At 41.4% G+C, this 16,698-nt stretch overlaps 1 protein-coding gene across 1 annotated transcript in view; it reads left to right on the top strand.

Annotated features, from left to right (window-relative positions):
* Window positions 1–3,811, top strand: part of LOC113460377 (uncharacterized) — a 129,201-nt gene extending 125,390 nt beyond the window's left edge. The window contains exon 4 of the mRNA XM_074539697.1: window positions 3,070–3,811. The gene's annotated coding sequence lies outside the window, so the exon portion shown is untranslated. The remainder of the gene's footprint in view (window positions 1–3,069) is intronic.
* Window positions 3,812–16,698: the final 12,887 nt, after the last annotated feature.

Here is a 16,698-nt window from a genome sequence, read left to right as displayed (position 1 = left end):
GAACTCCTGGCAGTCTGGTGAATTTCCCACTAAAAAAGGGGAAATACAGTCCCCATTCTTACAAAGAAAAAAAGGAAGACCAGAATAGTCAGTCTCACCCCTATGCCCCGTAAGATCATAGTGCAGATCCTCCTGAAAACTGTGCTAAGACAAATGAAAAATACAGAAGTGATTTGTGACAGCCAACATGGCTTCACTAAGGCAAATTGTGCTAACATGATTGACAGAGGGTTGAGATTAGGTGATCTTTCCAACTCAAACCTTTCTAGAGTTCTGTGATTTTAACTATGAGACTAGTCTCATGTCACAGACAGCAGATATCTTCTTCCTGTAGGGAAAGCCTCTGCTCACATTAGGTGGATGCATCTTGGCTGGCCAGCTGAGATAAGCCCCAGTCTCCAGTGACATTGCTGATGAGACCTCCATGGGCTCTCACGGGAATCATGACAGCTCCCTAAATTACAAACCTGAGATGCAGTGTTGTAATTCTGAATTCCCCTTCCAAGTATCTTTCCATCACGCATGTGACCTTATGAAAGGATAAGTCAGGGGCTATTTCTCACTGGAAACCATGGAATGGAATTAATACTTTCTACTGACACAAAAACACTGCCTGCTGTTTCCTCCACATCTGTGGGGTTGTCTCTGCCTGGGGCTCTGCCTGGCTGCTGCAGCTCAGTCAGGATAATTTCTTTCATGTGAACTCCTTGCGTGGGCTCCCAGCTGGTCCAAGAGGCTGAAAGAAAGTCTCTTTCTGTACCATGTCATGTGCTCAGCTAGTGAGTGGTTTAGTTCCTTCAAATCCTTGTTGAAACACTGCATCCAAAAGAAATAGAAGGTCTTGTATTTTACTCCAAAACAACCCCTGGAGCCAAGACAGAAGTAAATGGAAAAAATACATAATTTTTTAAAAGGGAAGGGCCTATTTACAAAATCTAATCTGTGAGAGGACTTTGAGCTGTTATTGTGTGATTTTATCAAGGAAAGAAAACATGTTAAGTCTCAAAAGAGGTAAATAATGTCAGCACGAGTCTCTGGTTTAGGGCCTACAGAAATCATTCTCCATTATACTTCTGCCTGAAATGTACTGATTTTTATATAAACTATATTTATGAGAAGCAAGATAAGATGTTAAGAATGAGAAAAGTGAAAGGGAATAAATTGTGATAGTGATGTGAGATGGGGAAGAGAAGAAGCTGATTAAAATATCAATTTTCTAAAATAATTTCTACTTATTTAATTACAGAAGAACTTACAGTTTTGGGTCAATACAAATGGATGTTCTCACAACATAAGGGCAGGCAATTAATTGCTGAAGCACCAGTAGCTCTCTGTGTGCATGTTGCAACAAATGTGCTCTGTTGGTTTGGTTCCATGCATTTTTCCTCAATACAAGATCTTCTGGATGGACATGGCATCAGAGCAGCCCTCAGCCTTGCAGTTGTCTCAGCCAGAACTGGGGAGATGCCAACTCAATAGTCAAATAAAAAGTATTGGACACTTACCATAGAAAACATCACATATCCTCTGTAATTTTCTTCCATGCCATCACTTACAAAAACCTCCAAAGAGACTCTTGTATTTCTGCAGCCTTTTTTTTTTTTAACACTAAAGGAGATTTTTATCTGACTAACAATCTTTCCTGCTTAGGGTGAATCCTGACCACGCTGAGAGCAATGGTGCACATGTTCTTGGTAGTCTGTCCTGACCATGTAATGTGTCTCCTGGACCACAGAAAATGAGCCAACTGCTTTGCTAGATCATGGAGCAAAAGACTCTTCCTTTCAAATGAGTGTTTGGGAATCAGGATTATTTCCTGGAAAAAATCAGTTCTAATTTAGCCGCTACCTAACAGCTAAAATCTATTAGAGATAGGTAAACATAGCTAAAACATTAATGGCAAAGTAAATATGTTTTATTTTGTAATCAGACAAGAATTACATAATAATCACAGGGCAATTACATTAAAATGATTATAGTTCTATGTTACCTACAACTACTGATTGATATACTCTGGTTAGCACCACGTGACACTGTTATTACAGCATAAACTCAGCTGAGTGTGTCCAGAGTCTAAAAATACACTAGGTGATCAAAAAGTAACTCAGTCATAGGCACAACCCCCAACTTGTACAACTGGTGTTCTCAGGGATGTACAGGCAAAGTCTGATTATAATAACCATCACAATTTAGAAGTAACTCAAAACAACTGCATGTTATAGTCTTCAAATAAGGTTTTACGATGTTAAAAAATTATAATGTTAAAAGATGCAGAAATCTTTATAGTTATAGCTAATTCATGGCTAGAGTACAAAATGCTAGTACAAGTAGTAATTTCCGCATTTTTAGAAAAAAAATTCTTGAAATCAGTATAAGTTCTTTGAGCAATCTATACAGGTTTGAAAATTCAGGACTGAAAACCTGCCTAAGCACAAAGTGTATATATAATTTTATTTACATTTTTTCCATGTTATGCCATGGTTTCAGAAAAGGACAACAAAAGCCAAGGAGGATAGTAGCAGATTTCCTGAGGAGTTCCAAGGCCTGGAAAAATACCAAAATAAGAAAGTAACCATAGAAGGTTACATATGTGATCTATTGCATCTTTCAATTCATTGTGCAATGATTATGCCTTTCAGCCTAAACTTTTGCTTGAATCATAGCATATTGTTTTATGATACATTTTTCTATGTTATAAAAGCTGCAAGTGAAGGATCAATTATTATTTATCCTTTCTGTTGAAAAGGAAGAGTTTCTAGACTAAGTTTGTCTGGCTCTGGTTTTCAACCACTGAATCATGCATCTTTTTCTATCAGAAAAAATATTTAAATTCTGTTACACTGTAATAAAATAACCTCTTATTGTTTTCTTGGGTAAGACAAATAGACAAAAACTTTAGACATTTTTACCAGAAGATGCTTCCTAAATTTGAGCATTCTTCCCCAGCTTTTGTATTTCCCTTATATATCAGTATAATTCCCCTGATCTCCCCGCCTGCAGCATCCCTGGATGCCCTGGGCACAGGGATAACCAGTGCCTTGCCCTCAGTTATCCTGCTCTTTGTTTCAGGTGCTGAGCCTGGCTGGACCCTGCCACTGGAACACAGTGGCAGGAAGGAAAAAGCAGAAGATGGAAACAGACTGGCCACCTGAGAAACAGAATGGGCAGCTCCATTGGTGCTCATGGTCAGTTTTGTATTTTAAAGTAACAAGCATTATGTACAACAAAACAGTGGTATTTCCTTATTCCTTCTTGGCTGTGATGGAAATTGTTTGCTCTTTTAGCCATTATGTTATTTTTTCTTATATTTTACAGCTACTAAAACCTTCTAAAAGACACTGCTTCCTCTGATAGTCTCTGCTCCCCTTTATAAATGGAATTTGTTTTCTCCTGAAAAATGACCTAACATGTGGTTGTGTTGAAACATGCATTCAAATGAAACCCCCTTTCCAAGTGACCCTGACCTATGCCCATCATCTCTTCTCTCTTCATTATTTTCTTTTTGCTACAAATTCTATCAGCAATGATTTAATATTTTCTTCAAGATCTTTGAATGGGATGAAAGCAGCTCCCTGGAGGCTTCTGCTCACAAAAACCCCTAGCCATTGCAAATACCTTACTCAGATCTACCAACTGAGCAATCCTTGATCTCTTTAAAATGAGTCTGTATTGATTTTCTTGTACAGCTAATTTTTTTGAGAATGGTATGAAGGACTTGCTCTAATAGGACTTATAAGAGTTGGACAACCAAATCAAATTTGTAATGTCACAAAACTTTTGAGGTAGATTATAAAAATTTTTTAAAAAACAACAATATTGATTGAATGACTTGTTCTTTTGACTCCTTGCTGATTGGTTTCTCTGCCAGCCTTTCCTGGATTTTATTAGAGACCAATGTCAAGCTAAGCTTGTTTGTAACCTTGAAAGTCAGATCTTTTTTTAATCTTTGTAGGATTTATTAGCATTAATAATTCAGAGGGTTTCTTGACCACAATTGTTATCTCTTATAGATGCAACTTATCTGGTTTTGCAGTCAGAATTGTCTAAACAGGATGCATGGGAAGGTATTCTCTCCGTGCCAGTCCCCAGTGGCTGACTGGCTGTTGGTAGCTCAGCTTCTCAGCTTCCTGGGGGAACCCCTGCTTGAGTACTTCTGCCTTTTGTACTTTGTCTAATAGCAGGTCCAAGCTGTTAATGGGATTTAATTTCATTTGCTCATGATGTATTTTAATAACTCCTCCTGGCTAGACTTACCCTGAATGACTAATGGTGTTTCTTCTAGCCTTAGTAATTACCTGTATTTCCAAATTTCTTTATTTCTGCCCATTACTATCAGGATCATTTTGGGTTTAGTAGTATTTCTATCTCCCTTTCCTCATTTAATGAAGGGAGGCATTTCTCCTCTGAGGAACTGAGGAGTCTTTGCACAGACATGGGTGATTAGGAGCTGCTGCTCTACTTTCTGCAGAATTTGCAATCTCTCAACCTGAAATAGAGAAAATATCCACCAGAGTACAGAACTGGCCTCCCTAAGATGGTGTCTTTTTGGGTTCATTGGTTGTGGTCAGCTCTGTCCCTGTGGTTCCAGTGCTGAGTTTCCTCAAGGCTTTGCAGCAGAACAGACAGACTGAATGTGATGTGGAGCTGCTGCTGCCAAAGGAGAGGCAGAAGAGGGAAAAGATCTGGAATGATTTCCTGCAGAACCTGGCTCCTTCCTCCAGCCCCAAATGAAAGGGGAGAAGAGACTTCCAGGTGGTACCAACTTAACAGCTGCTCTTCTGACAGGCTCCTCATCCCCTTGGCCCAAAAGCAGACAGTTCCTGTGTGTTTGGAGACCCTTCCCCTTGGAACTAACACCACTGTGGCACGGGGAGCCATTCCTCCTGTGGGAGCCCCCTGTCCTGACCCACCAGGGCCACAGCAGGGGTTACCCTGCCCTCTCTCTGGGATGGCTGGCTACCATGGGCTGTGGCAGCACAGTCACGTTGGTTTGGATCTCTGCTTGGTGCGAAAACTCATCCAAGAAGGGCAAATGCCAACAGAAAAAGCCAAACTTACTTGAGTGCTACCACATATACATTCATTGTTTATCACTATCCTGAAGCTGGTGTCAACAGACTCTCTCCTACTTGCTTTAGCTTCATTTTTTTTTTCAGCTTTAGGAAAGTGGTGTTCTCAAAGAAGCAAGTGTATGGACTGCTGGTGAACAACTGCAGCAATAGCCTATAGCAACTAAATGATCATAACAACTTGCATCTACACTGACTGACATGGTTCTTTTCACATGTAATGTGGTTTTATCCCCAAGTCCTGTATGTTTTCATAGACAAATCAGAAACATGACTGATTTCACTGTCTGGAAAGAGACTATTTGTCTCACAGGTTAAGGGGAAGAGATTTTGGTACTGTTCAAGCACTAGTTGTTGCTGATAGTTTGTGGTATATTGTAGTGTATGATGTTTTTTGTATAGGAAAAGCCAGAAAATAACATTTGAAAGGACACTTGCATAATCACTGGTGGCTGATAGACTGGCAGAAGATATCTCAAACAAAAATATTGTTTCTATCAAGTAGTGTGCAATTTAATACATTTCACTTTACAAGCCAGAGTCAAGTTGATATTTTAATTCATCCCTTGGATATTATAAATGTTTAGAAATATTAGTAGTTTCCAAAAAAAAAAAAAAGCCCTGAAAAGACATTGCAGTTTAGTCTTGGTGACACAGGTCTTAGCGCAGTAATTTTTCAGTTTCTTAGCTGGACCCTGAGGGCTGGTGGCAAACTTACTCCGGGGACAAGGGGACACAGAGCCCCACCATAGGCACAGTAGGGTGCAGTGAATGATAAATGCCACATAGCAAAGGGCAGGATGAGCCACAGGCTATTCTCCCACCATTGCTGCTCTTATAGAAAAGGGATCAAATACAGAGGAACAACAAACCCTTCATATTAAGCATGGGGCAGTACAGCTCATACCAAGACAGAACACTGAGAGGTTTTCTCCTGAAGTTCATTTGTAGTTACCATTGGGATCAACTCAGGATTGATGCTTGTAACTGGAGATATTATCCAGGAAATTTTAGCTAAACTGAATTTAGTTCTGTTAGCCATGGGCACAAAGTAGCACACACAGATTAGGGATGGCAGAAGCTTGCACAATTACAAGACTTTAAACCAATACATAATGCCTCAGCTCTGCTTTCCCTCAGATGCCTCAAGGGCCACTAAGGAGTTACCAAAATTACATGAATTGAGGTAATTCAAAGAAATTTGCTTTAAAATGCCATAACTTAAAGATGGCAGTTTTATTGCCAATGAAAATCATATGAGAGACCAACATACACATTTATGCAAAAATCAGCCAGTTGGGTTTACAACAAAGCAGAGTAAACTGAATCCAGACCAAAAGGGATTTGTTAGCAGCTTTAGATTTTGTTTAAATTTCCCCATAGGACATCTGAAACATATGTGCAAATAAAATCCATGCATAAAACCGCATATTCCTGTGCAGTTTATTAGATACTTGACATCTCAATCAACATACTAATGTACTTCCTGAGACAACTCTTAAGCATCTGCAAACATTTCCTTTTGATTGCTTTTTCCTCTTCCTGTGAAAAAAAATGTTTCTTTTCTGACTGTTCTTCTCATGAGTTTGTAACCCTCCCTGCCTGTCCTTATCTCAGTGCTGGCCAAGCTCAGTTCTATCTTTCTAGAAATGTGGTGACTCAAAAATTTGTCTCATGATGTCTTCACACTGGGAGTGTCCAGCTTCTCAGGAGAATCTCCTTTGGCTTTGAACTCTGGGATTTAAAAGACGGACCTTGTATACAAATATACAAAAAGTATTTTGGAATGTTTTCTTTATGCTGAGGTTGGGTTTTTTTGTTTTGGTCAGAATTGCAGAATTTGATGTATATTAACAAAAAAAAAACCAAAACCACCTCATGACTTGAGGTGTCTCTGGGTACATAAATGTTAATAAATTAGGTAGAGCGTCTGTTCTTCATTCCCTAAAGGGAAGTGTCAAGTTCTGGGCTGTACTTCTGTGGCAGAACTTGCTTCCCCACTTCCTCCTGGGCAGTGACTGCATCTATTCTGTCTTCTGGAAACAGATCCTGGCCTGTGTATCACACAAACTGTGCTTGGGGGCTGTCCAGGAAAGAACCATTTGGCATGGGTCAAATCCATGCTGGGTAATGTGTTACTCCATCTACTCAGTTAAATAGCAGGATGATCACAGGCCAAAGCTCTGTCTGTCACCCTGCTCTGTTTGCTAGAATAGGCATAGCCCCCAGATCCCATCAGTAGGCATTTCCAGGAAGCTATTCAGAGCATCTTGTCTCAACAGCTTGTGGAGGAGCTGGATAGAGACTTGTAGTATTTATAGGGAGAATAAAAGCCTAGCCCTGTCAGGGATTGGCACTGCTCCTCCAGCTCACCTGCCCTGGAGTTTGCAGAGGAGCAGGAATCTGGTACAGCATGATAGAGATTTTACTGCCTCTCTTTTGGGGTGGTGATACACATGATCACCATGCCAACAGGTATACAAAAAACCCTTTTGTATTATGCCATCATGTTTTCCTTATATATCTTCTTCCCTCTCTGCTCTTGCTCTGTCTTTCCCTCTGTCTGTCTCTTACAAGGGCTGGAGCAGCACAGATTCTGAATACTGACAGTTCCCAAGAATGCAGAATATCAGGAATTTTCTCAGACCCATTGGTAAAATACATCTTCTCCCTGCCAAGGTAGCCACACACTAACAAGAAGATGACAAAGCAAGCTATTCAGAAAAATCTCCTAAATGCAAAAATACTTTTCATTTGCTCCCACTGGAGCTCAGAAAGACTCCACAAGCTGTGCAAACACTAATGAGCAGGTAGTGAATACTGCTGTCCCCAGAGAACTCACATCCTCAAGTCTAAGCAAATGCCATTCCTACCAGTACAGTAAAGGCAACCAAAACATCACAACCACAACCAAACTTAGGCAATTGGGCTAGGGTGCCCTAAATCCATCTGCCCTTCAGCTTTCACCTGGCTTTGGCTCTTTTCTCTTTCCAGGGTCACTGTGTCTCTGAGCATCAGGGCCATGTGCTTTGATGCTTCTGTCTGCCCCTGGTGCATGGGGACAGAACCTTTGCTCTGCTGCTCCACCACAGCCTCTTATGAGACCCCTGAGCTGGACCCCTGAGCTCCAAGTGCTCTGAGCCAAAAGGGTCCTTCAAGATGCAACAGTACTCATGTTCTTCAAGATACAGTTCTTCAAGATACAACAGGCTCACCTGAGCAGCAGCTGAGCCACAACAAAGTAGCAACTTTGGTGTATTGGTCCAGAGGCAGAATGTAATGTGAGGACAGAGCAAAAGTTACTTGCAACGTTAGGCATCATGGGAAAGATCCAGTTTCCCACAAAATATGTGTGTATGTCAGCAGTATTTTTCTGCACTCTTTCCCTTGCCCTTTAGTTTAAATCAGAACATCTGAGGACAGTGTATGTCAGCAGTATTTTTCTGCACTCTTTCCCTAGCCCTTTAGTTTAAATCAAAACATCTGAGGACCTCACAGCATCCTTACCCAGCCTGTCCCCTCATACCTATCCCCACCTTGCTGACTCTGAGCCACTGCATTTGACTGGATGTGCAGAGCAGAGAAAAAGAGGGAAAAGAGAACATTTGTGTAGCCCAGTGGGTGTCAGGAGGCCATTCCTGCAGCAGGGAGATTGCTCGGGATTACACCAAGCTGGGGGAAAGAGCCCAGGCACTTGCTGGCTACTGGAGGAGGAAAGACAGGAGTGCTGGGTTGCTGCAGGAACAGATGGGCCGGGGTGAGGGTCGGTGCTGGAGCCACCATGGGGTGCAGGTGGTGCTCTGGCTCACGTTCAAACAGAGCTTGGCTCTGGCTGCAGCAGCCCAGCCTGGCCCTGGCTGTGCCTGCAAACATGTGCCTGCAGGAGCTCAGCCAGTGACCTGCAGCACCGACACACTGGAGCTGAGCGAAGCCCAGGCTCTGACATGGGCTTTCCCAGCAGTGCCACTGACCTCAAATACCTGTGGGCTCTGGGCCTTGGCGGCCAAAAGGGGCCCTGGTGAGAGGAGGGTTTTTCAAGAACTTGAACAGACTGTGTGCCAGCTGAGCATCCCTCCCACAGTCTCCGGGGATCTGAGTAAAACGCAGCTGCCTGGGAAATAACTTCCAAATGCTAGCCCTAATTGAACTCCTGGAAAATACCATGGTAAGGTAAGCTGCTGCAGGAGGAGAATTTTTAGGAGAAAATTAGCAAGGTTAATTTCAGCTGGTTTTTTTCCAGACAAATAATGAACATGGGTAATAATTCAAACATTTCAGTGACCAGTACACGGGAATGGCCCAATACAAAGCAATGGTGCTGGTGGACGGTGTCGCCTCTGTTTTTAGTTTGGAGGCAATATTAGGAGGCTGCATTGCTGAAGCAGAAGAATATTCATATCTGTTGGCACTGCAATCACAGCACCTGACAGACAGGGATGCTTCATAGTGACAATCAGAAAAGTGGAGACAAGCAAAAACAATTGTTTTGCTGTTTTTCAAACTTCTAGAATGGATTAATTAAAATAGATATTGTTTGAAGATACTGTAATAATTTTATTGCAGTTTTTCAGGAAAGATAATCAGTTTATTAGGTTTTCTTCATCATGTTCACAATTTGCTGAGGAAATAAGGAGGAGAAAATAACAAATCTTACAAACATTTCTGGATTTTCAAGACGTTAGGTTTTTTCAATACCCATTCATTATGAAATTTGAAAAACAAAAAAGATATATACATATGTATGTGACTGTAAAAACATCTAGCTAAGACAAATTTTAGCTATATATTTGTTTATGTATGTTTATGAATCGTGTATAATGGACATCTTTAATAAAGAAGGAACAAATCAAATGAAATTATTTAGGAAGCATGCAAGCTGTAAAATTTCTCAATTCATGTTAAAACTTGGCTATTGCTTTACAAAATGTCTACATGGATGCCTGCAGTGATATGGTCCTTGGTCCTTTCACTGCCCTCTGCACTGCCTAGTCCTGCTGCATGGGCAGAGCAGCAGTGGGGCTTGGCGTGGTGGAGCACTCATTGGCTTGGAGCAGTGGTGATTGGAGACCAGGCTGGAACCTCAGCTCAGCTCAGCTCAGCTCAGCTCAGCTCAGCTCAGCTCAGCTCAGCCTCTCCTCTGCTGTCTGACTTCAGCCCTTCTTCTTGTTCTTCCAGTGGGAGCAGAGTATTCACAGTATCTCCTTTAGACCTTAGATAATTTGGGCAGTGGACTGCGTTCTGGGGAATTTCACCTCCCTCTCTATTATCCAAATATAAATCATGGAATCATTTAGGTTGGAAAAACTTCAAAGATCATTGAGTCCAACCATGAACCCAGCACTGCCAAGTCCACCACTAAACCAAGTCCACAAGTGCCACATCTGCACATCTTTAAAATACCTCCAGGGATAGTGATTCCATCACTGCCCTGGGCAGCCCATTCCAATGCTTGACAGCCCTTTCCATGAAGAAATTTTTCCTAATATCCAATCTAAACCTCCCCTGGTGCAACCTGAGGCAGTTTCCTCTGGTTCCTTTGCTTGCTAACTGGGAGAAGAGACCAACCCCCATCTGCCTCCTTTCAGGTCGTTGTAGAGAGCTATGAGGTCACCCAGAGCCTCCTTTACTCCAGGCTAGACAGCCCCAGCCAAGGACTTGTGCTCCAGACCCTTCACCAGCTCTGCTGCCCTTCTCTGGACATACTCCAGCCCCTCAGCATCTTTCCTGGAGTGAAGGGCACAGAACTGGATGCAGTGTTCGAGGTGTGGCATCACCAGTGCCCAGTACAGGGACACAGTCAGGGATCTCTTTCTGCTGGCCACACTGTTGCTGATACAAGCCATGTTTTTGATATAAAAGTCAGGCCTGAAATTATGAGATTGGAAATTATTATTGCAGGGCATAAAATCCAAAACTTTTTATTTGATGTCGTAAATGCAAAAAGCACACAGCTATTGCAAATATGAAGAAGAAATGTCTATTTATCTAACTTACCATAGTCAAATTTTGAAAGGGCACCACTGCATAAAAGCCCATGGGAGAGAGAAACGAACACACAAAGCCTGACAACAAAGACATGATATGTCTGAGCAAACTAATGGAGATGTTAAAACTCAGAAGCCCCACAGACATCTGCTAACTTGAACATGCAACTGGCAGCTATCACCAAGTTGTGCTCTCATGTGGTTCTTGGCGGTTGCTTGCCTGTATTTTCTAATTCCAGCATGTCTCCTTGGTGTTGCTCCTACATGAACTGGCAGTGTTGTCAGAGGAAATCATGTCAGTGCACTGCAGACCATTTTTTGCCTTGTGAAGAAGTTAATTTGATGGATCTTGATGTTTAAAATAGAAATGCAAGTCGCATCTATACAGGGCTTTATATTCTGTACTGGGAACACTGGACTATGTGAAGAAATCTTATTCCACCCATGAAGAAAAAAGCAAGAGAAAGATACTTCCTTTCATTGTAGGGTGATGAGGTCCACAAGCAATTGCAATGGACACTCAAAAGGTTCAGGGTGATCAGAACTAAAATGTTAACTTTCTTCAGTAGTCACTGAAACCAGTGTGATAAAAAAAGTAGATTGGCCAATCTAACCTAGTTTTGGGCACACACAGACTCTCAGTAGAAAACTGAAGTGGGGTACAATTAATTATCAAGGCTAAACAAACTCTTGCAGTCTGCTAATGACGTGGATCATACAGTGACCCTTTCCCCTTCCCTGCTCTCATGTGATAGATAGAAGTACCTCTTTTTGTACTATCCTATAGCCAAACCATCAGGCACCTGTCTCATTTTCTGAAATAAAGACCACTGAAAAGACTATAAAAATCCTGAATGAATATGACTCATGTCTTTTAGACATGTTCATAAAAATCCCCTTCTCGTGGATTGACCTTTGCTATATATTTTGGGCTGTTGGACAGGTGCACTTTGTCTATAGCATTCACTGTCTTTATATCAAAGGATATGTTTCATAGCATGGATAAAATTCCCTTCTCACTTCCCAGGAAACAAACTCTTAAAGCTGAAGCCTGCAAAACAGCAATCCCTTAGCTGTTGTTCTTTAAGCACTGGTCTCCTGGAGCCCACCCTACCTCAGGGCTTACTTTGGAGATGAAAAAGAATATCAAGACATCTTGAGAAATAACCACACTGCTCAGAACAAGATTCAAATGCAGCAGTGTAATTAAGTGTCTAAAAATGGCGTGTGAGGCAGTCTCCAATTCTGAGCCTGGAGCCCTGCCCTTTGGACATGTCACTCTGCCATTCATGAAATGCGAAGCATCAAGATGCAATTCTGGGAGGATGTAGCTGCATTAATGTGTGAGGGAAACAGAGAGAAGCTTGTAGGGCATCCTCCAGGAATCCCATAGCAGTGTGCCAAAACATGTTTTGATAAGGTGCAATGCTGTAACAAATACACCAAACACTTGTGATAACTATGTCATTCAGAGCTCCCAGGTCTTATTTTATGCAATATGTTTGCCTTGTGAATAGGATTGAGCCCAACAGTGCTTCATGGTCTTCAGTGGCGTTAAATAATTGTAAAAAATACACTGCACCAAGATAATCTTCTCCATTTTGTTGCTTCCTTTCCATTTTTCCTCTAGCTAACTCTCTCTTCAAAGGCAGATATCGCAAATTAAGTGATTAAATGAAAGATCATCCTATTTCAGACCAATAATGCTCTATGGAATTTCTTCAGTCTGCAAATCACAGCCTTCCCTCTAGCAAGTGTTTTGTGCAATGTACAGCCACTCAATCTGATCATGTGAGACTTTGAGCAGTGGGTGGCTTTGTGCTTGTCTTTATGCGTAAAGGTAAATGTCAGCAAAATGAATGGAGCTTTGGGTATTCCTTATGTATTTGATGAAGCCCTTATACTCTCTCTACCAACTATACTGTAAGTGCTTGGCTAGATTTATCAGCTGCTTTATAAGGAGAAGCAAGAAACCCAGATTAAAGGTTGCTAAGTTACAAAACAGATAAAGCATAGGCATATTTCCAAATTTATATAAGCAACATGCCTAAATTAAAGAGAAGTGTGAGAAGAGGTTTGAGCTCAAGAATAGGTTAATGTGCAAGACAGATTTTTTTTTCTCTATTTCTCTGCATGGTTTTACTTCCAGAGATATTTCAAAGGGGTATTACAGCACACAGAACCTATTACAACATGCCAAGTATGAGAGGAGTAATGCCTAATGCCCAGCATGGGGGCTTTTTAATGGTAATACAAATATTATGCAGCATTTCCCTTCCCAAGCCAAGGCGTGCTTGCCTTGAATACAATCCTCCTACAAATACAAACATGTACATCCTGGGTATACAGGCCCTTGTTACAATGGAGACAAAGTAGAACTGCATTCACAGACAGATAACACAGACATTAATCCGACGATTGTAGAAATAGGATTTTGAACTGTGCAAATTCCAGTTCAAAGGAGGGATCCTTCTCGGTATAGATGTCTTTGTTATCAGCCCATGTTTAGCTAATAAATGGTTTATTAAAATGGTCTGGCTGTGAGTGGCTTACATACACATTACTGGGTTTGGAGTGGTCCAAAATTATGGCTTATTGTGCTAGAAGAGGTGTTAGGAGATGCTTCTGTTCACCGCATGGGGAAGCAGCATGCAGAAAAATTGAGTTCTAGAGGCAACATTTTTCAGCCTGCCTAAGTTCCAAGGCTTAATTTTGGTCCCATATTATTAATAGGCATCATCACAGATGGCTGTGTTTTGAGAGCCCTGTTAGAGCCCTCTAGCAGCATTTCCCTCGCCATTTCTAGCGAGGGAAATGCTGCTAGAGCATTGAGCACTAGGACCAGAGGTGAGGCCAGTAGGTGTGAGGTACCTCATGGCTGGCAGGAGCTCCCAGCTGTGAGCCCAGCTCTCCTGGAAAAATGTGTGCTGCAGAGTCCTGCTGCAGGAGAGAACAAACTGACTATAAAATATCTCATGGAGAAATAACCACATTTTGCAGCCTGCTTTTGCCTTCAGAAAGGCTAGCCTGAAATATTTATCAGGTGATTATCTCCTCGGATCTAGATTTTCTAAAGAAAAAAAAAAACAGAAAGAAAGAAAACTTTCATTGAATTCCACCTACATATGGCCTGATGGCTAGAAAAGCCTCTGTCAGGGTCTGGATAGCTGGGACACAGAAGCACATTGCCCACAGCCTTTTTCTCATGCCCTGCTCCTTATTGCGGGTGCAGAGTCCAGCAAAACCAGGCAAAGTTATGCTACACCATATTGATGCCTTCAGGGAATTTCCAGGAAAAAGGTCAGCTAGGGCCTTCTGGCTTCATTCTGGTAGTTAAAAACAAAATAAACACCTGACTTCCAGACTGTAGACACCACTCAGTCTGGCTATATCATCCCTTGGAGATCTGCAACATAATGTCTTAATAAAGTAGAATGATGTTGTACTTTAATTTTTTTTTCTTTTTGAGGAGTATTTTCACTTACGTGAAAGAAAAACAAAATGCAACCTGATTCCTATCCTTCTATTTAATTACCAGCCTTTCTGTTTTCAAGCAGTTTTACGGTACAGATAATTATTATGAGAGGAGTAAGGAAGAAGGAAATAGTGCTTTTTTTTTAGGTAGGAGACAAAAAAGTGTTCTGAAAGCCTTGCCAGACCAGACAGCAAAACATACCTTAATGTTGCTCAGTTATAGCAAGAAAAAAATAGTATGGCCCTACATCTAATGGAAGTTCAGGGCATTACTTGGCCCATGGGCTGTCTATGCTCCTGTCTGCAAGCCAGAAAGAGAGTACTGGAGACAAAAGTCCTGTGTTTTGGGCATTGATTAAAGTCCATCCTTGTCAGAGGTACTGAATTTATTTCACCTTTCAGCTGCTACAACAAAATGCTCATTAGAAATAGTGTGCTTTAGTTTGGAATCTTTTTGCAGTTGCACATTTTTCCTTCTACTTAGTAATTATTCTTGCCTCTGGAAAGAAGCACTTACCATCAGTTTTTTATTTTCTTTGTCATGAAGCCTTTCTCCCTTCTCAGCTCAGAGCACTAGAGAGAATAGACACCTCTCTGCTGGTGGTTCCTTTGTCACTGGTAGGACACTCCATCTGTACCAGCTGCTCAATAAGAGACACTTGCTCCTTGCAGCTCTGAGTAAAGCCATAGCATTTACTTACAGCTGCAATCAAACTGATATAGTTTGGTAATCAATGTTTTGAGTGTTTTTTGTAGACATGTTCTACATTTTCCTATTTTCCTTGCTGTAGGCAATATACCACCTTGAGAACATCTAGCAGAAGTGAGTCCTGCTGCAAGATAAAGTTTTGGACTGAGCATTTGAGTCATTGGCCTTATAGCCAGGTGCTCTGTTTTTTCTTTATGTATTCACCCAGCTGACAATTTAAACTCTCCCTGCCTGTCAGCTCTTGACTGTAAAATCCTTCAGTCTGTGCTCCTGGAGATCTCAGCCATCCCAAACAGCCAGTGCCACTGTTTTGATAATTTCAACCCTTTTTGAGGGGTTTTGCACCTGTAAACCCCTTTACATCTGTGGTGGTGAACTGATGAGAGAACAGCCTGGGAAATGAGCTTAAGGAGCTTTTCTATAGTCATCCTTCAATTTTATTATGTTACCTGAGTTTGATTCTCTCTTTTTAGCAAGGGAATAATATGGCATTAACTATTATGTCCATTCTTAACCAAGTCACTGGAAACTCCTTCAGAAATATCAGGAAGTTAAGTTCTGCAGTTTCTATGTCATAGTGTCACAGAATCATAGAATCATTTAGTTTGGAAGATGCCTCCAGGGTCAGAGACTCCAAACATTAACCCAGCACTGCTAAGTCCACCACTAAATCATATCCCCAGATTTTAAACACATCTAGGGATGGTGATTCAACCACTTCCCTGGGAATCCTGTTCCAGTGCTTGATAGCTCTTGTGGTGAAGACGTTTTTCCTAATGTTCAGTCTAAACCTCCCCTTAAGGCTGCTCCCCTTGCCCTGTTGCTTGTCCTATTTGTAATTCTCACTCATCCCTTCTAAGATAAGCCAGAAGCTTTTAAACCTCCCAAGGAGCAGCATATCAAAGTGTTAAAACAACAGTGGCCTTTAAAGCTCTTTATTTACATATCCAACTTCTTTTTCCTTCTTTCCTTCTAGCAAAAACCAAGGCTTTGTGAAAGATGAAGTCCCATGGGAAAGCTGCTGCAGGAATTATTTATTTTTATCAAATTTAATGGGGTAGTCACTGTCACTTCTGAAGTAAGGTCTGCACTACAGACTTTTGTAAATCCTATAAGGACCAAGGTCATTTGGGGCTCGATTGATTTTGCTAACTGGGCTTGTCTAACTCAAATTTGATGCCCTAAGTTCAGCCTCCTAGAGTCCTTCCTAATTCATCCTTTCTTGGTGAGTCAGCCATCCTGCAGGTAGCCTTCTTTTTCCATTGATTAGGCAGCAAACAACCTGAGAAGAGATGTGCCATTTTTGGAGAGTTAAGTTTAGAAGAGATGAATCATACCTCACTATTCTGGTGCCTTCTTGCTGTCATGAGTCTTCTACAAGTTGAATCTCTGCATCCCTTAATTTACCCCTTCAACTTAAGTGGCTTTTATAAGGTTCCCTTCAGGAATCTCTCCTCGCTGT

This window comes from Zonotrichia albicollis, chromosome 4, assembly GCF_047830755.1.
Source record: "Zonotrichia albicollis isolate bZonAlb1 chromosome 4, bZonAlb1.hap1, whole genome shotgun sequence".
In the NCBI taxonomy this organism is placed as follows: Eukaryota; Metazoa; Chordata; class Aves; order Passeriformes; family Passerellidae; genus Zonotrichia; species Zonotrichia albicollis.
Note: the sequence above shows the minus strand (reverse complement) of the source record. Positions and strands in the feature narration are given on the sequence as shown.